At 42.0% G+C, this 21,353-nt stretch overlaps 1 protein-coding gene across 6 annotated transcripts in view; it reads right to left on the bottom strand.

The window, feature by feature from the left end:
- etv4 (ETS variant transcription factor 4) overlaps positions 1-21,353 on the bottom strand; it is a 206,793-nt gene that overhangs the window by 107,621 nt on the left and 77,819 nt on the right. Inside the window, exons 1-2 of one of the 6 annotated variants that reach the window (XM_072248643.1) lie at positions 14,906-14,982; positions 11,493-11,765 (exon numbers count right to left, since the gene is read on the bottom strand). The gene's annotated coding sequence lies outside the window, so the exon portion shown is untranslated. Of the gene's footprint in view, positions 1-11,492; positions 11,824-14,905; positions 14,983-21,353 lie in introns of those variants that run through there. The other 5 variants (XM_072248639.1, XM_072248642.1, XM_072248644.1 and 2 more) reach the window with 5 other exon arrangements.

Here is a 21,353-nt window from a genome sequence, read left to right as displayed (position 1 = left end):
ACATGCGGGTAGTTATGTATTTATGTACATTTTATTCCATATCCGTACTTTAACCTCTAACTTTATAGTTTATATAATTCTTTATTCCTTAGGATTGTTGAATGTTGTTTATTGTTGTATGTCACACCAACACACCACAGTACATTCCTAATACATGCAAAAGTATAAAGTGAATAAAGTTGATCCCTGAACCTTGATGTAATATGTATTTAATCCAAATAAAAGTATTAATAAATAGGAGTAATTCAATCCACTTATCTATGTGACTAAATAGCAGATATGGGTGAGTGCATCAATAGCAGTAAGAAGTGGTTTTAGAATAAAAGTATTAATATCTGTAAGGATTTAATTGATTTGAAAGATGTTTTTATCAATGTGAAATAACTTTAATCGGCCATGTGAACTGTTTTGCAGCCATATCCTGGGGTGATTAGCAGCCTTTATGAAAGATGAAATACATTACTGTCTTCAGATGCCCTTACTTTGATGAAGTGCTCTTGATGGCACATTTTAGCATACAGTGAGCACCTCTGCTCACTGAGGAGTTCTGAACGTAGAGAATATTGTCAGTCATCCAGACAACCTTGAAATTGCAAGAAATTCAGAGAAAACGAAGAAAGAAAGTAAAGAAGTAATGGGATATATAGTCTGAGATCCACTACAGATGTTCATTGATGGTGGCTGCATGTTCAACTGCCACATTTAAGAGAAATTTAGATAAGCACATGGGTGTGAGCATGTGGCTAAGTGGTTAAGGCATTGGACTAGCGACCTGAAGGTCGTGAGTTCGAGCCCCAGCTGAGGCAACATGTGTTGTGTCCTTGAGCAAGGCACTTAATCACACATTGCTCTGCGACGACACCGGTGCCAAGCTGTATGGGCCCTAATGCCCTTCCCTTGGACAACATTGGTGTCGTGGGGAGGGGAGACTTGCAGCATGGGCAACTGCTGGTCTTCCGTACAACCCTGCCCAGGCCTGCGCCCTGGAGAGTGAAGACTTTCCAGGCACAGACCCATGGTCTCGCAAGACTAATGGATGCCTTTATACATGGATGGGAGGGGTATGGAGGGCAATGGTCAAGGTGCAGGTTAATGGGATTAGATAAAATAGCAGTTTGACTCAGACTATATAGGCCAAAGGGCCTTATTCTGTGTTGTAGTGCTTTATGACTTTAAAATATGCCATTTTCTGTAATTCATTCAGATTAAACAAGTTATTCAAATTAATCCTTTCATTATATGCACATTTTACATGCAAAAAGCACCAGCAAATTCTTATCGGATTATTTTGGAAAAAGTTCTATTTTAACTTATGATCCAAAATGCATCATTTGAACCTTTTGAATAGAACTTTTTGGCCGCAATGAGCAAAGGTAGGTTTGGAGAAAAAAGGGTGCAGGATTTCATGAAAAGAACACCTTCTCAACTGTTAAGCACGAGGGTGGATCGATCATGCTTTGGGCTTGCGTTGCAGCCAGTGGCATGGGGAACATTTACTCGTAGAGGGAAGAATGAATTCAATTAAATACCAGCAAATTCTGGAAGCAAACAACTACAACAGGATAATGATCCTAAACGCATCTCAAAATCCACAATAGACTACCTCAAGAAGCGCAAGCTGAAGGTTTTGACATGGCCCTCACAGTCCCCTGACCTAAACATCATTGAGAGTCTGTGGATAGACCTCAAAAGAGCCGTGCATGCAAGACAGCCCAAGAATCTCACAGAACTAAAAGCCTTTTCCAAGGAAGAATGGGCGAAAATCCCCCAAACAAGAATTGAAAGACTCTTAGCTGGCTACAAAAAGCGTCTACAAGTTGTGATACTTGCCAAAGGGGGTGTTACTAAGTACTGCCATGCAGGGTGCCCAAACTTTTTCTTTGGGCCTTTTTCCTTTTTTGTGAAACTGTAAAAGATGGAAATAAAAAAGTTTTCTTGCTTAAAATATTATAGAAATGTGTCATCTTTAACTTTATGCCTTTTGGAAATCAGTTTATCTTTTACTCGCTTAGCTATTCACAGTAACAGAAATTTTGATCAGGTGTGCCCAAACTTTTGCATACCACTGTAAACACAAGAGATCCTGCAGATGCTGGAAATCCTGAGTAACGTACACAAAGAGCTGGAGGAACTCAGCAGGTCAGGCAGCATCGATGGAAATGAATAACCAGTCAATGCAGTTTATGTAATTTATACTGTATCCATCTTCAGTATGGTCAAAATCACAGGCTTCTGTGATTCATCAGCTTCCATTACTACAGGGAGGAGTCTCATTTATTGTGGTAAATACATTTATAGCTACCCTAATGTAATTGATGTCCCAGGATACTGCTCAATCCTATAACTTAGTGTTACATTTTTATTTTTAATGACTTCTCTTGCTCATTTTAAATGTTATAATGTGAGTATATAAATAAAAAAAATGTTCAAGAGACTTATTTTCAATAAAGATGAATGATAATCTTCAATGGTTTCGGGTGAAGTAAAGCCCTGAACTATTTGATCTCATTTTCATCATTGACTCTCTACATTATAGAGCCACTTCTGATAATCACCACTCTTCCAAGCAACTCATTCAAGCTATTAAAATACCTTCAATATAAAGAATATTTCTTGGCTGTTTGTCTTAAAGCTGCCAGCCACGACTTCATATTTATGACCTTCTGCCTTCTTGCCATGTAACATGTAAAAATATTAACACAAGAGATTCTACAAATGCTGAAAATCCAGAGTAACACACACAAAATCCTGGAGGAACTCAGCAGGTCAGGCAGCATCTATGGAAAAGAATACAGAGTCGACGTCTCGATAAAAGTTGACCTCTTGACCAGAAATGTCAACTCTTTTTTATTCATTTTCACAGATGCTGCCAGAACTGTTGAGTTCCTCCAGCATTTTGTGTCTGTTACTACACAAAAATATTATTTGGAATGTAGATTGTATTGTCCAGAGACATCTCTCTTCTTTTAACAAATATTTTAAAGTACATTTGTCTAAATTATGACTGCTAAGTGTGATAATGGCTATTTTGGATCATTTTGCCTTCCTCTGGAATCTTGCCTAGGACTTCCTGCCATGGGTCTTAGTTGTGTATCTGATGCAATTTAAATGAATCATGGCATTTCCTGTATAATGTTTCTTTGGACCAGTACAAGGGCAACTAGTCAGTGTTCATCCTAGAGCTACCTTTCATGGTCATTCCCAAGACAATGATGTTTTCCAAACGATCTCTGGTCTGGAGCTGTCTCTAGGGTAAATGCCATATTTACCTTTTTTTTTGCCTCTATTCCTATTTTACTAATCTCACACTCTGTCCACTCCCATCCTCAACGCAACAATTGCCCAAATACTTGGATACTTGAATGGCTATCCTTCCCTTTTCCTGCACCTCTCCCAGACCACTTCTCCTGTCACATTCCTCTATCCCTCTGCAAACCCAGGTCTGGAGGCCAGACAATGAATTTTTCTCTGCTGCTGAAGGTTGCAACGACAGATCAAGGGACAAAATGGCTGCCGTTGCACCATGCACCAATATTTCAGCATGTCCATTATGGAGCACGACAGTTAGAATCCATCAGTGCCGTATGCCTTGATAATGGATTGCAGTTATAGCTTACTGAACTTAGTTACCCTCATTAACTTTGTACATTGCTAAATTTCTACAGAATGGACTATTAGGGCATCAACATCAACTGTGATACCAATAACACCAAATCAGAACGGAACAGAAATAAAATAAACTGTGGTGAATACAGTGTATGGCATGCTTGCCTTCATAGATTGGGACATAACCCTCTCTGTGGTGCAGTTATCAAATATAATAGATACATCTGGAGGGATTCCTAAGCAGTAATTTTGGAAAGACATTTGCATTATAGATGTACAGCAAGTGAGCTATAATCACTGACCGCGCCACCCCCCCCCCCAACCCTACAGTGATAGTAATGACTCTCCTTGGTATACGTTCCTAATGTAATGGAAAGCTACAATAGGCTCCTGTGAGTTGCATTACGTGTTACTGAACAGGGGATGGATTGTGGTGCAAGGAGATTGCAATGGCTTGGTACCAATTTCAGATAGCTTTTTCACTCAGTGTCAGCCACGTCTCAGTGAGCAGCCCTCTGGCCTCCGGTCCGAAGGATCATGGGGTTGAATCCAGCATCGGTGGCTGGGGTACAAAATAACAAGCAGACTCGTACTTCATTACAGCAAGAACAAATAATGAAATGTATCATCATCTGTTCACTCTAATTGTTGTTTAAAAACACCAGCATTGCTATTTCAAAGATGAGCAAAGTACTCTGCTGGCAAAGGCCACTCATCAATATAAAAAAGCCCACCTCATTATTGTCATGCTGCTGTTGTGGGAGTTTGCTATGCACAAATTGACCAATACATTTCCTACCCTTTGAAAGTAATTGCACTTCTTCACTGCAAAACACTTTAGGATACTCTGAAGGGTACAATATACCCCCAGCGGCCAGTTTTTTTAGGTACACCTGTACACTTGCTCATTAATGCAAGTATCTATCAGTCAATCCTGTGGTAGCAACTCAATGCATGCAGTGAGTTGCTGCCACATGATTGGTTGATTAAAGCATGCAGACATGGTCAAGAGGTTCAGTTGTTGTTCAGACCCAACATCAGAATGGAGAAGAAATGTGATCTAAGTGACTGACTGTGGAATGGTTGTTGGTTTCATATGGGGTGGTTTGACTATCTTGGAAACTGCTGATCTCCTGGGATTTCCACACACTACAGTCTCTAGAGTTTACAGAAAATGGTGTAAAAACAAAAAAAAATATACAGTGAGTGGGAGTTCTGTGAGCAAAAACACCCTGTTAATGAGAGAGGTTAGAGGAGAATGGCCAGACTGGTTCAAGTTGACAGGAAAGTGACAGTAACTCAAATGACCACGTGTTACAACAGTGGTGTGCAGAAGAATATCTCTAAATGCACAACACATCGAACCTTGAAGTGGATGGGCTACAGCAGCAGAAGACCACGAACATACACTCAGTGGCCATTTTATTAGGTACAAGAGGCACCTAATAAAGTGCCACTGAGAAAATTACAAGCTTTTCTTTTATATCATCGTTGTTTATTTCTTGCATGAAAACTAAACATTTGCCAAACTGTTGCGTAGAATTCAATTTTGACAAAAAAAAATCTGTCTGGTTAGTCAGTGTAGATTATCTTCCTCCAACAAATTACAAATGGAAAACACTTCCTCCATCTTCCAGCAAACACAATGAGTCAGCTATCTGGCACGGTGAGTAACTGAACCCCAAAGACCAGGAGAGGTTCCATTTCAGTCTCAGGTCTATGCTGCAATGCAATAAGAGGGGTTTTACTGTTGGCTTTTTGGTCACCCAGCTAGGGAGATATAGTACACATCTGTTCATAATCTTGAGAGAGAACAGGGTCAGGAATGGATTTGGTTTTTGGGAATGAATAGTGTTCATTTGAGTGAGACAATAAAATCACAGGGAGACGCAACATGGAAATGAGTCTTTGGCCTACTGAGTCCATGTCAACCATCAAGCACCCATTTACACTAATCCTACATTAATCCCATTTTGTTTTATTCCTTCAACAACCCCAGTTTCTACCACTCACCACACACTGGGGACATTTTACAGAGGGGAATTAACCTACAAACCTGTATATCTTTGGGATATGGGAGGAAATCCATGTGGTCACAGAGAAAACATGCAAATGCCACATTTTCTGAAGTCATAAAGCAAGTATTCCATTGCATACTGTGTGTGGGAAGGACTGTTATGATATCAGATACAAATAATGAAAGATTGTACATAGACAAAGCAGCTGATACGGGTATTAGTCTGTGTTAACATCAGGCATCAGTTGAAGGTGCTTGGTTGTTCATTGAGAAAAAAAGCAGTTCTGATATCTCCAATAAATAGCTCAGAAGTTCTTCTAGGTTCATTATGACATTGTGCTTCCAAGATTTATTTCAAATGAAAAAGATTAAATACAAAAAAATCTCTTTACAACACAAAATTATAGCTGACACATTCTCATCCCCTGAAGTTAGCAGCAAAGCATCAGCATTTCTTCCTGCAAAATAATGTTAATGTATCTTTGGTGGTTAACCCTTTCATAGCCACAAGTGTAGCTAGAAATTCTAGCATGGGTTAATACAGCACAGGAATTACACACTAGTAGCACTGGCATTGGGCGCTACCTGGGCAAATATTGAGCATTTGTTCAAAAGACGTGCACTGCCTGCCACTGAACAAACACCTGGGGCACCCCAATGAAGGCCAGGCTCTCCTGCCTGGTGACTTACCTCAGCAAGAGTCCAATCTCAGTTCCCAATCAGACCTATCATTTCTGACTCTCCTCTCTACTCTTCAACCCCCAAACCCAGCTCAGTCCCACAAAAAAAAATGCATCAGTCAAATTTCCTGAATTCTACAAACCTTGAAATGAACAATGTCATAAATAAAATAAAACCCCACTACTTGAGTACATTTTCAATCATGCAGCACTGAAATAAACAGCACAATGTACAAAATTTGATTCTCTGACTACCATGTTTGAGCATAGCATATTAAGAAACCAGGTTCACAAATGCATTTCCTATCTCATCTTTACACTTAGAGAAATATTTTCTCTTTAATTTACACACACCATGGCTCAGTCACAGGTAATAAAGATTATAGACGTAATGAAACCGTAAACAACGTGGTTGCCGGTGCGATTGTGTGATTCACCCCATGAAACCTAGATCTGAAGATGTTAAACACTATACTGTACCCTCATTCCCAATTATTGTAGGTAAAGGGCTTTCATGCATTATGTTCTTGTGTTAATATTTTCAAAATATCTAAAATGGTCAGCAACTTATGAAAATGGGGGCATTGTTGATCATTTTAAACACAGCTTCCCCCCTTCTTTAAATGGTCAAATTCTTCTATATATGTTAGATAGGTTGCTGGGATTTTTTTTTGTTTAAATGAGCACTGGTTAAAGATCTAAAGCTACTAATCACTGATTCAGAGTTTATGAATATCCATCTTTCCACAAAAAACATCAAAGACATTGGCAAAAATAAATATTTTGTCAGCCCTAAGGAAAACACAGCATGTGATTCCTCACATTAGAACAAGGGTAATTGTCAGCGTCCAAATGGGGCAGTGAATTACAAGAATGAAAAGGCCGAAAGGCTGTGTTTGTACTTTCTGGTTAATAAAATTTAGTTAATACAATGTCAACAATGTTTGGAGAAGTGACCTTTATTGTAAAGATCCTTTGTAATCTCTTTACCATTTTTTTCAAATGCTTACACTGACAAAGAATAACAAGCATTTAAAATATCTTTAAATATCATAAAATGATGTATATAACTTAATTCAAATGAAACAATTGAAAGAGACTTTTTGGGTAACTTTTAGCAAGATTTTCAAATTATTCCCCTCAAGAAAAGCACTTATTACTAGACAACACATATTTATTTCAGCTCTTTCTCAGTCTTTTTTTTCCTCATATTAATCTGAAAATAATTTACTCTTAATACATTTATAGATGAAGCCTAAAAATATTTAACTTCCAGGAAAAGAACTTTAAAGAGAAGGCAATTTGAAATTTTTGGCTTTTCACTGATAAAAACATGAAAAAAATGGAAGGCCTATTAAGAAATGATAAGGGTACTTTTTCATGAAATTCCATGCCAGCAATAAATGCCAACTTGACAGAAATTGTACTTCACTCAATTTGGTTTAAGAATGCTGTGGCAGGTTTTTCATGCTGCTCAGGGAGGCAGCAGATTGATCCTGTTTGTGGGAGCCTCTGAAGTGAAGTGGGAGAGAAATCTCACTAGAATGCAAAGGTGTTTCCCATTGAATGAAAGAAAACCCAGCATCGAGGATATCTTCAAAAGGCAATCCTATAATGTCATTATTACAGAGGTAGAGTTTGAGACCAAAAGTTGACAAGATATTTTAAGAACAAAAAATTCCAATTTAGCTAAACATTGATATAAATATCAAAACTAAGTCAACATTTTAAAATAAATGTAGAAATCGGTCTCTATCCATTGTCAAATAAGATGAAATATGTTGATATCTGAGTGAAATCAGCAAACGGCATATGAAATCTTCCATTCTGCAATGCCACTGGCCTCTTGGAACCTTTCCACCCATGGAAAACAAAACCCTCCCTATTGTAGATTTCACAAGAGTTTTCCACTCAGGTGTACTCTCGTCTTTACTTTATGCAATCAGTACAGTCTCACGTGGGTGTGATTTCTCCAAGGTTGCACAAATAGAACATATATTGTTTCCTATAGACTTTAAAAGAGGTCTGGGAGACGGTCGTATGTGGTGAAGATTTACATTCCCTAACCTTACTCAAAACCTAGCAGCGTGCCCAGAACTCTCCTTTGATTTAACACGCCAACTAAGGAGCTATGAGTGAAAAATTAAAAAGACAAGTTAAAACATTAACATGAACTGACAAAATGCGTGCACAAGGACATTGTATCACACGAGAAATTTCCATTAGCCTTTAAAAAAACATTTCCTAATGTAGCCCCAATTTAAAAAGGAGAAATGAGAGATATTTGTCGGTGCAGACCACATTCAACTCCAAATAGGAAGGAAGTTTGGGGATTTTTAAAAACTGAACGGTTTTGCAGATTGGAGAGATAGGAGGAATTCCATATATTTCATTTCACTTGACAACATGTTTATTTATCCGCAGAGCGTGAACTTTTCATTTTTCAAAAAAAATGTTGGTTTCCGTTTGGAGTTTTATTTATATTCATACTGAGAATTATATAAATTGTCAGCAGTTCAAATTATTAATAATCCTGTAGATTCAAAGTAATCAAAATGGGTAAAATCATTATTGAGAGAGACCTTGAGCTACGAAGATTAAAAAGGAACCAAAATGTAATTACAGTACTCCTTACACTGAGTGGGTTGATCTCAATGAATGAAGGCGTTAAACTGACCTCAGCACTCATGAACTAGCAAGGATTGAAATACAGCCGAAACTTTTCCCCTCGTTGCTAGTGAGTGCTTCCCGCTGCTGATGGTATCAAGCTGTCTACACAACCGGTTGGGTCAACAGATGCTCATTATTTAAGACCGGTAGAGAAAAGTTCATTGGTGAGCGCTGCCAGAGAACTACTGTCCCGTCTGAACCCAGCAGCAGCCTCAGAGAAACAGTTAAGAGCATCTTACTTAAGTGCATTAACTTGCATTTAGCAAACATATTTACCATAGGAAACATTCACAAACGACATTTTTGAGGTAGATTACAGACAACCAAACTATGCACTGTTGTTGTGTATGACCAACTTCGCCATATTTAAATGTATTAACATCCGTGCACGTTCTTCTCTTTTCTCTAAGTCTAGAAACACAATAGGACTGTAATGGACTTTGCGTTGCAAGATTGGTAAGGGCACAACGACATTTGGCACAGGGCACTGTCGACAATTAGCATTCTACAGAGAGAGCAATTTCTGTTTAGAAACGAGACAACCAGCTAGCATCATAGGGTGGACCATTTATTGGGAGGGAAGGGATTAGCAGAAAGATTGCTCTGTTAAAGAAAAACTGCCAGAAAAGCATAATCGTTAAAGTCAGAGTAAAAAATCAGTGGGGTTATCACTGTTCCTCGCTGTTCACCACAACCTGCTGCAAGAAGATGTATTGATTTTGGTAGGTGCTGATGTACAGAACTGCCAAAGTGTGTGTGAAGGTCAGAGTGAAGAGCCCTAACACCAGAGTTTTACTGGCCTCAGCTAGGATAGATAGATAGATAGATAGAAAGAATGATGTGGACGCAAGAGAGACTGGAAATCTTAAGCAACACACGCAAAATGCTGGAGGAACTCAGCAGATCACGCAGCATTGATGGAGAGAAATAAAGAATCGACGTTTCAAGCCGAGACCCTTTATCGGGATCCTATGTGTTGTTCTAGATGTCCTGCATCTCTTGCGTTTGTACTATAGATAGACATGGGGGTGGAGAAAGAAAGAAAGGGAAGAATGTAAAGACAATACAAAAAAGTAACACATTTCCATTTCTACTACCAAATAGCTTAGCAGTTTGAGCCCGGCTGCTAAATTGTGGCTTCGTCGTTCAAAGTAATTATCAAGCACTAATTGGCACCCAACCACCTTTCTCTCCAGTGAAAGAGGTAGGTATTTAAGACATTACTCCCACTTCGTGCTAACATCAGCACTTATAACTACGTCAACAAAGACACGAGCAAAGCTTTTACGGGATTTAGCTGCACTTTCAGGATTCTTGTAAAGAAACTGCTTATGTTACTAAAGACAAGGATGCTTAAGATTCCTTTGGGACCACGACCAGAATCACTCTGTTTTCACATCATGATAGTGCTTCACATCATTATAGTGCATTTGCCATCAGTTCCATTTACTGGCCCATGTTTTCTAAACACTACATTTGTCTATGAAAAGAACAACTATAGTTAGAGCCTGTTTTATTTCAAATAGCCGTTAAGATTTTTCACTGAAGCCCTAAATTTTAAATTCTCTGTTCTCCTTTTAGTCATCTTTCTGGCAGCTCCCTAGGTACCCCCGGAGAGACAGTCGAATGTCAGACAGAAAAGGGAAGAGAGATGTGCTCTGACTGCACAAAAGCATAGCATATCTACAAAGCTTTAAGGGTTTAAAAAAATCTTCAGGCCCTCTGACGGTGAAAGAAAAGTAATAAACAAGTTGGCTTAATGATTGAAAGTACAATTGTTACCAAACAGTTTCTCGAGTCAGAACACAGCTGTATAATATGAAAAGTTATAATATTTATATTTTAAAGTGATTAAATACAAGCTGCTGTCGATATTTTCCATCTGCGCGAGTTTAGAAATGAAATGAAATCCCTGCAAGATAGTAATCAAATTCACTGGAACATATGAATGTTATGTTATCTAGTAAGAAAACAACAGCTATATAGTTCCTTCATTGAAAAATGTACTTGAAGTTTCCTTTGTGATATCGATAAAGTAAAATAACACTTTATTCATAGGATTTTCATCAAGATCCATTTATATTTAGTGCGAATGAAATGTTTTTGTAAACGGAAGGTGGATTAGGCGACAAATCACAATTGGAAATCGTATATTACTACTTCGAGTTTTTTTTACTGTTGTTAACTATTGGCTAAACGTGAGTCACATTTTTTAAATATAGAAAATATTGGTAAAATTCAGAGTAAAGGTAAATAAAGGTAAAAAAAAAACTTTTGTTTAAAAAAATTGCCCGGAACACGTCTTTATTTTTTATACGCGGTTTTTCCTTAAGTATAGTTCTGGGACAGTGTAGCTTCAAGTACTCCCAGTGTCGTTTATGCTGAACAGTTCATGTTTGGTCGGATCAGACTAATAAAACAAAGCAGATCATCGCGTGATAAACATCAAACCGTGAGGGGGAGGAGGGTGCTTAACTGCTGCAATAAGAAATTAAACTTCATCAAAACTATGATCTCACCTGATTTATGGAAATGGTTTGACTAATACAACATAAATCCCCGGAATCGGCAAGCTGCATATGTAAAGTTTTCCTTTAATAATTCTGTGCAGCCGACTTCAGTGAAGGTTTCAAAAGACTTGTTTTTCTTGCTTCAGTCAGTTGTTTGCCCAAGGGATTCGGCGATTGGTTCATTTCCTCTTTCACGGGCTCAGATTTCTCTGTTTCTCTCCTCTCTTTTTTTAATGAATGACCGGCCTCAGTCAATGACATGACACGAATAGAGGTTCTAGCCTATGAGAGGTGAGAACCGAGGTGTTAAATTACCTGAAGGAGGGACACCACCCCCGCCCCCAGATCTGGAACCAATCAAGTTCTAGGCGCTCTGTTCCATTCATAGTTCTGATCCTCTGCCATGGCCTCTCATTCACAAAAAAAACCTTCAAGGGGTCATTCATAAAATCTGGAAGCAGTGGAAGTGAGTATTTATTCAGGCAAAATATATTTAACCGTCTACTTTTTTTTACGAAAGGCTTAACTGTGCTTTTTAAAATGACATTCTGCAAACAGAATCTTAATTCTAAATTGCTAAAGTTTATTTAATAAAAAGCAATCTATCAACAGGTATTCCAAGATAGCTGCATTGGACTTAACCTCAACATGCATGCACACTAGGGCACAGTTTACAGAGAAAATCTGGAGTTAATTTTGATTATATTTTGCTTGAAATTACACTGGGTGTGATGCATATGTATCAAACATGCACCAGAGTTGCATCATACAAAACGTATCTCCTCCTCATTTTCCACTGTCACGACTTGACTCAAAAGCAGTGGAACCATTAACTCTTTAAATCCTACATAAACATTTGTGAAGCAACACACATCAAAGTTGCTGGCAAACGCAGCAGGCCAGGCAGCATCTCTAGGAAGAGGTACAGTCGACATTTCGGGCCGAGACCCTTCGTCAGGACTAACTGAAGGAAGAGTTGTAAGAGATTTGAAAGTGGGAGGGGGAGGGGGAGATCCAAAATGATAGGAGAAGACAGGAGGGGGAGGGATGGAGCCAAGAGCTGGACAGGTGATAGGCAAAAGGGATATGAGAGGATCATGGGACAGGAGACCCAGGGAGAAGGAAAAGGGGGAGGGGGGGAAAAACCCAGAGGATGGGCAAGGGGTATAGTCAGAGGGACAGAGGGAGAAAAAGGAGAGTGAGAAAAAGAATGTGTGTATATAAATAACGGATGGGGTACAAGGGGGAGGTGGGGGCATTAGCAGAAGTTAGAGAAATCAATGTTCATGCCATCAGGTTGGAGGCTACCCAGACGGAATATAAGGTGTTGTTCCTCCAACCTGAGTGTGGCTTCATCTTCACAGTAGAGGAGGCCGTGGATAGACATGTCAGAATGGAAATGGGATGTGGAGTTAAAATGTGTGGCCACTGGGAGATCCTGCTTTCTCTGGCAGACAGAGTGTAGGTGTTCAGCAAAACAATCTCCCAGTCTGCGTCGGGTCTCGCCAACATATAGAAGGCCACATCGGGAGCACTGGACACAGTATATCACCCCAGCCGACTCACAGGTGAGGTGTCGCCTTACCTGGAAGGACTGTCTGGGGCCCTGAATGGTGGTGAGGGAGGAAGTGTAAAGGCATGTGTAGCACTTATTCCGATTACAAGGATAAGTGCCAGGAGGGAGATCAGTGGGGAGGGATGGGGGGGACGAATGGACAAGGGAGTCGCGTAGGGAGCGATCCCTGCGGAAAGCAGAGAGGTGGGGGGAGGGAAAGATGTGCTTAGTGGTGGGATCCCATTGGAGGTGGCGGAAGTTACGGAGAATAATATGTTGGACCCGGAGGCTGTTGGGGTGGTAGGTGAGGACCAGGGGAACCCTATTCCTAGTGGGGTGGCGGGAGGATGGAGTGAGAGCAGGTGTGTGTGAAATGGGGGAGGCGTTTGAGAGCAGAGTTGATGGTGGAGGAAGGGAAGCCCCTTTCTTTAAAAAAGGAGGACATCTCCATTGTCCTGGAATGAAAAGCCTCATCCTGAGAGCAGATGTGGCGGAGACGGAGGAATTGCGAGAAGGGGATGACATTTTTGCAAGAGACAGGGTGAGAAGAGGAATAGTCCATATAGCTGTGAGAGTCAGTAGGCTTATAGTAGACATCAGTAGATAAGCTGTCTCCAGAGACAGAGACAGAAAGATCTAGTAAGAGGAGGGAGGTGTCGGAAATGGACCAGGTAAACTTGAGGGCAGGGTGAAAGTTGAAGGCAAAGTTAATAAAGTCAACGAGTTCTGCATGCGTGCAGGAAGCAGCGCCAATGCAGTCGTCGATGTAGCGAAGGAAAAGTGGGGGACAGATACCAGAATAGGCATGGAACATAGATTGTTCCACAAAGCCAACAAAAAGGCAGTCATAGCTCGGACCCATGTGGGTGCCCATAGCTACACCTTTAGTTTGGAGGAAGTGGGAGGAGCCAAAGGAGAAATTATTAAGAGTAAGGACTAATCCCGCTAGACAGAGCAGAGTGGTGGTAGAGGGGAACTGATTAGGTCTGGAATCCAAAAAGAAGCGGAGAGCTTTGAGACCTTCCTGATGGGGGATGGAAGTATATAGGGACTGGACATCCATGGTGAAAATAAAGCGGTGGGGGCCAGGGAACTTAAAATCATCAAAAAGTTTAAGAGCGTGAGAAGTGTCACGAACATAAGTAGGAAGGGATTGAACAAGGGGGGATAAAACCGTGTCGAGGTAAACATTTGTGAAATGTGTGCTTTTGTTGTAACAATGAAGCACAGTTCCTTCTAGTGGTGGAATATACTTACAAATCTTATTTGTTTTGTACCATGAAGGACTTGCAGTATGCTTTAACAGACTCCAGATTTGTAACATGCTCATCAAAGAGATGGGAAATATTATTGCTATTTATATTTTGAAGCAATAGGTGCAAGGGAATTGGTTTGAATGTGGTGAACAGGGAACTTCAGAGGAAATATTTATTGGGTTTAGGGATTAGAACTGCCCCAATACAAGCATTAACTCTATAAACTCAAGAGATTCTGCAGATGCTGGAAATCTTAAAGAACACACACAAAGTGCAGGAGGAGCTCAGCAGGTCAGGCAGTACCTATGGGGAGGAATAAACAGTCGACGTTTCAGGCTGAGACCGTTCATCAGGCCTGGAAAGGAAAGGGGAAGAAGCCAAATAAGAAGGTGAGTGGAGGGAGAAGGAGTGCAAGCTGGCAGGGGAAAGGTGAAATGTCTTCTCTCACCCCTTTGCTTCTCCTCACCTGCCCATCACCTCCCCCTGGCGCCCCTCTTCCTTCCGTTTCTTCCATCATCCATGGTCCTCTCCTACGAGATTCCTTCTTCTACAGCCATTTGCCTCTTCATCCCCCCTCCCCTGGTTTCACCTATCCTGATGAAGGGTCTCACCTGACATGTTGAGTGTTTATTCCTGTCCGTAGATGTTGCCTGTTCTGCTGAGTTCCTCCAGCACTTTGTGCGTATTAACTCTTCAAATACAAGATGCAACAAATGTCATTAATAAAATGAAAATGGCTTCCAATGAGACAATGTGAAGGTTGATTATCCTGCTCACCTTTGACAAACCTGATCACATCCTCATTGCAGTTCTGCGCTGTTATTAAGCAGGGTGGGACTCTCTTTGCTCAGCTCCATTCCAACTTACCTAATCATACCAAGTCAATCAGCTGCAAAGTTATTTCTTCTTGCTTTCCCACTATTCCTGCTGGTGCTGCCAAACATCTATCATATTAATTACACGCTGGCTCTTTGAAGAGCAGCCAAAACAGTGCCTTTCCCATCTTTCTCATTTTGACTCTTTTGCCATTTAGCAAAACTTATTAACTAATTAACCTACCAGTCCCTGCCTTCGGAATGTGGGAGGATACTTAAGAAGCTGACAGAAAATCACATGGTCCTGGGGACGGCATGCACACTGCTCATAGGCTGAGGTCAGGATTCAATGCAGGTCCCCAGCACTCTTAGGCAGCAGCACGAACTGCCTTTCTCTGACCTCTCATCTGCATCATACAAAAATGCGGCCTCCACTTCAGCGCGTATGCTAATGACTTCCACCACTGCCAAGCCTCCAGCTCTCTTAATCAGCTGCAGTGCCAGGCGGCAAAGTGGCAGAACCTATGAGTCACTGCCTCGTGGGTCCAGTGAGGCAGGCAGGTTCAACTCTCACCTCCAGAGCTGTGTGTGTAGACTTTCAAATACTCCCTATTCCTCTGTGGGTTTCCTCGGATTGCTCCGATTTCATCCCACTTGATGCACTGATGAAGTGAAATGATCTTTATAACAAGCATGAGGAAATCTACAGATGCTGGAATTTCAAGCGACACACATAAAAGTTGCTGGTGAACGCAGCAGGCCAGGCAGCTCCTCCCCTCCCCCTTTCTTTCTCCCCGGGCCTCCTGTCCCATGATCCTCTCATATCCCTTTTGCCAATCACCTGTCCAGCTCTTGGCTCCATCCCTCCCCCTCCTGTCTTCTCCTATCATTTTGGATCTCCCCCTCCCCCTCCCACTTTCAAATCTCTTACTAACTCTTCCTTCAGTTAGTCCTGACGAAGGGTCTCGGCCCGAAACATCGACTGTACCTCTTCCTACAGATGCTGCCTGGCCTGCTGCATTCACCAGCAACTTTTATGTGTGTTGTTTATAACAAGCATGCCGTACTTCAGTACATGACACAATAATTTACCAGTTTATAGATTTATTTCATAGGTTAATTGGACAACATAATTTGTTTGTAGTGCTTATGTGAGTGGTAGAATCTGGGAGTTCAGCAGAAGTGGGGAGAATAAAATAGTATTTGTATCAGATTAATGTCAGCACTGCTCCTATGCTGTATGACCCTCTGCCTATAAGACCAACTGTACATTTTGGAAGGGTTGACTGACACACAGCATTGGATGAGTGGAAATTTTCTCCACTTCATTAATGTCCCAAAGCTTTTTTTGTGGAGTGTGCGGGGGATTCCAAAGTGGGTGTTTATGTAGGGTATGTTCTAGTAGGGAGGGTTGAATGGGGATGAAATCTGAGTGCTTTGAAAAGCATCTCTAATCCACAGCTTCTCTGATTTTCTGTCAACACCTTCCAATCAGACAGTGGCATCTGAAGCATGATAATAAGCTGACAGGGTCTGACTTAACTCACTTTGCCAGTTTTACAGTCGGCATTTGGGTTTTCAATGCCTCAGGAAGCATGCCAGCTGTAGTAAAGGAAGGGCATTTTGAGTAAGAATATAAACACTGACACATCCTATGAGAGGGGAAGAATCAAAGTTCCCTCCCCAGTCCTCAGATCTCTCACCAGTAAGGGTTCCCCACCCCATAAAACCCTCCATTCCCATCCTTGAAAGGCCCTCTTTCTTCTTTGGTCATGTATTTGGCCATCAATTCAGCCTGCTTTGTTCTGGAAGGCAAATCTGTTACCTGGGTAGATAGGTTGTTTAGAAAGACCATAGAACAGTACTGCACAGTAAAGGCCTTACAGCCCATTATCTTGTGCTGACCTGTTAACCTACGTCAAGATCAATTTAATGTTTCTCGCTCATATAGCCCTTAACTTTTTTCTTTCATCCGTGTACTTAAATATCCAATAATATATCTGCCTCTAATACCACCCCTGACAAAGCATTCCATGCATCCACCACTCTCTGTGTAGAAAACCTGCCTCTGTAATCCCCACCTATATTTTCCTCCAATCACCTTAAAATTATACCCTTTGTACTAGCCACTTCCACCCTGGGAAAAAAGTCTCTGGCTGTCCACTCTATTAATGCCTCTTATCATTTTATACACCTCTATCAAGTCACCTCTCATCCTCGTTTGGTTCAAAGAAAAAAAACCTATCTCGCTCAACCTTTCCCCATAAGGCATGCTCTCTAATCCAGGCAGTATCCTGGTAAATCTCCTCTGCACTCTCTCTAAGACTTCCACATCCTTCCTATAATTAGGAGACCACAACTGAACGCAATACTTTAAGTGTGGTCTGCCCAGAGGTTTATAGAGCTGTAACATTACACCGTGGCTCTTGAACTCAATCCCCTTACTAATGAAGGCCAACACACCATACACCTTCTTAACCACTCTATCAACTTGTGCAGCAACTTTGAGGGATCTGTGGATGTGGAGCCCAGGGTCCCTCTGTACCTCCACACGACTAAGAATCCTGGCATTAACCCTGTGCTCTGTCTTCAAATTCAACCTTCCAAAGCGTATCACATAACACTTGCTACACAGTACAGGGCTTGCTGCAGGAGCTGGACTTCCGTGCTCCCCATCTAAAATGCAGCTGACCACCCACCAACCAATGTTCTGCTCTCGTGAGTATCCAGCTCAAGGCCGAGGCTCCGTTCCCGAGTCACAGATCACATTCTGCTCGCTGAAGCAGATTCTTTGCAAGTGACAAGCAACCTGCTTGAAGAACTCAGCGGGAGAAGCAGCGTCTGTGGGAGGAAAAGAAGTTTTGACATTTTGGGTCAAAACCCTGCATCAGGAATTAGAATTGTTGCAAGTTTAGTGATGTACTTTCATGGTTGTTACATCGCATGTTTCAATTCTTGCCTCTGCGTTCTTGCTGCTGAGTCATTCATCCATTCCGTGACTTCCTCTTTGCCTCGTTATCATGACAAATTCCTGCCTGGCCTTTCAACTTCCATATATAATAATCATAGAGTAGTCCTAAATTTTGCTGTCCATGTTTCAAGTTGTTTCCTGTCCCCTCTGCATCACCTCTGCACTCATGAACTAATGTGGCTCCCGGTTTAACAAAAATTCTTAATATATGAAAGAAGTTCACCCTTGTCTCCAAGTCTTACTTATTGGTATTATTGTTGGCATTGGTCCAAGTTACAGTGAAAAGCTTGTCTTGATACTGTTCATACAGATCAGATCACAGTGCACTGAGCTAAAATGAGGTAAGACAATAGCAATGCAGAATAAAATGTAAATGCTACCAAAAAAGTGCAGCGCAGGCAAATAATAAGATGCAAGATCATAATGAGCTAGATTGTGAGGCCAAGAGTCCATCTTAAAGTACGAGGTCCATGTGAGAATCTGATAATCATGGGATAGCAGCTGTCCTTGAACCTGGTTTCAGGGTTTTGTATATTTTGCTTGACGGGAGAGGGGAGAAGAGAGAACTTCCGGGGTCAGTGGGATCTTTGATTATGCTGGTGGCTTTACTTTCTATCACTTTGTGTTGAGATGAGTTTCACCAACCTTGCAAAGAAGCAAACCTTTTGCTAATAGCTACATGTACATGATTAAAGAAGGGATTAAGCATAGGCACTGTGATGTGGCTGTTACGACACACACCCAATTGCACCAGCCTCTGGGGATTAGATACTCTAACTCTCCAGAATACGGCTAGCTGGCACGGCCCCTATAAAGCTTCAGGTCCGCCCCGCTAATTGACAGCCATGTTTTGGTACCAGGTTTTTAATATTTAAAGAGCACCTGAACTGAGGTTCAGTGCTCAATCATCAGCTCAGCTTTGGATTCTCGTCTAGCATCTAGCTGAGAGCCCTGTCTTTGTTTCAGTCTCGTATCGTGTCTCGATTCTAGTCTCGGATATTGCATCACTTGGGTCCTCACCATCCTTAACTAGATCTCTCGTCACAGTACGATTGAGCCTAACGTGGACCCAGTGAGGTATCAGAGCCTCTCGTCAGCTGTGGGCAGCCAGAGTGAGAACATTTCTGGACAGAGCCTGGAGATACACGACCTCCAGGTTGCCGTGTGCCAACTATCACAAGGAGGAGGCCAGAGTTACTCAGGTGAGGCTGTCGGTCATTCTGCGGAATCAGTCCATCATCCGACCCTGGAAAGATTCGGCAGTGACCGGACTCTTGCTGCGGCTTCCTCACTCAATGTTCCTTGGTGTTTGGACTCCAGCCATCTCGGTTCCCTATGGAGTGTGGAAAAGTGGCCTTCATGATCTTTCTCTGGACGGGGAGAGCCCTGGCCTGGGCCACCGTGTGTTGGGAGTGGAGGTGAGAGATTTGCTTGGATTCGGAGGAATTCATGGATGCCATGAGGTGTGTGTTCCATCAGAGCCTCGGACCGTCTGGTGAAGCTGCATCAGGGTAGTCGGTCGACTGTGCTATTGAGTTTCGGACTTTGGCTGAAGAGCATGGCTGGAACGGGGAGGCCTTCGCTGCTCTGTACAGCCAGGGATCCTGAGGCAAACTAAAGGATACCCTTGCCTTTGGTAGGAGACTTAGAGGCTCTGATTGACCAATCAATCTGCCTCGGTGATTGCCTGGCAGAGCGAGAGTGGGACTACCACAGGAGGTAGAGGAGAGCTTACCCCAGCCCGGCCGCAATGCATCACAATTCCACTTCCCGACCTCGGATAATGACCAGCCTGTCTCCTGTTGAGCCCATGCAAATCAGCGGCACAAGATTCTCCATCAAAGAGAGGTCCCAGCGTCAGAGTTGAGTCACCTGCAGGCCAAATGTCCAAAGCTGCAGCCTTCGGGAGACTGCTAAGACTGTCCAGGGATGGGAAGATTTTAACTCAGTGGTCCCCAACCACCGAGTTGTGGACCGATACCGGGCCGCAAAGCACGTGCTATCGGGCGCGAGGAAATGATATGAGTCAGCTGCACCTTTCCTCATTCCCTGTCACGGCCACTGTTGAACTTGAATGCACGTGAGGTCGTTACGCATGCGCGGTCATTACCCACGCGAGGTCATTACGCAAGCAAGATCATCAGTGACCCAAGACGCACGCAAATGATCCAAGATGTATAAAGGAATGGGTCCGTGACACATTTGTGAATGTCCCCAGTGAATCATCCATGTCAGCGAGGGAAAAAGATCAACTCCTTGAGCTTGCAAATGACAGCGGGCTGAAAAGTATGTTTGACATAACATCCCTGCCGGCATTCCGGATCAAAGTCAAGGCTGAATATCCTGAGATAGCCACGAAAGCACTGAAAACATTGCTTCCATTTCCAACATATCTCTGCAATGAATGTAACGAAAACTAAATTGCAGAATAGACTGGACATAAGGAACCCCCTTCGAGTATCGCTGTCTCCCATCACCCCTCGATGGGACCATCTTGTTGCAGGGAAACAAACCCAGGGCTCCTGCTGATTCAGCGATATTGGTGCGTTGCAATGATTTTATATGTTCATACGAGGAAAATATGTGCTGTGTGTTTAATATCCAAACGTTACTTAAAATGTTATGATGCTATTGACTTATAAGTGACTTATAATTGACTTATCACTATATTCATACGAGGAAAGTATGTGCTGTGTGCTTAATATTAAATTTGTTAGATAAACCCTTTTAGAAACAAAATTGAGTGTATTAGCCACTTATAAGTGACTTATAGTTGACTTATCACCTATATTCCAGTCATGATCAGCACCACCCCCATCCACCGTCGGCCGGTCCGCAAGAATATTGTCAATATTAAAATATTAAACCGGTCCGCGGTTCAAAGAAGGTTGGGGACTCCTGATTTAACTGTAGCAGCCACTGCTCCCAACCCTACTGATTCTGGTGTCACGCTGAGGGTGGAGATCTTCTGGGGTAAGAACCAATGAGAGGTGAATGCCTTTGTGGACTCCAGGGCAGCTGGTAATTTCCTGGACTTGGGGACTATCAGTCGGCTCAACGTACTGTACCTCTGCAGGAGTCGAGCCAGCCCTTGACTACAACAGTCCTGGATGGCCGTCCTCTTGGTTCCGGGCAGATCCCACAGCAGACATCGGGATTGTGGATGAGGATAGAGGATCATGCAGAGGACATTAGATTCTATATCATTGAGTCTCCTCTCGTACCCCTGATCCTCAGGCAGCTTTGGCTGTCCCAGTATAACTGATCTGTGAA

The sequence above is a fragment of the Mobula birostris genome, chromosome X (genome assembly GCF_030028105.1).
Source record: "Mobula birostris isolate sMobBir1 chromosome X, sMobBir1.hap1, whole genome shotgun sequence".
In the NCBI taxonomy this organism is placed as follows: Eukaryota; Metazoa; Chordata; class Chondrichthyes; order Myliobatiformes; family Myliobatidae; genus Mobula; species Mobula birostris.
Note: the sequence above shows the minus strand (reverse complement) of the source record. Positions and strands in the feature narration are given on the sequence as shown.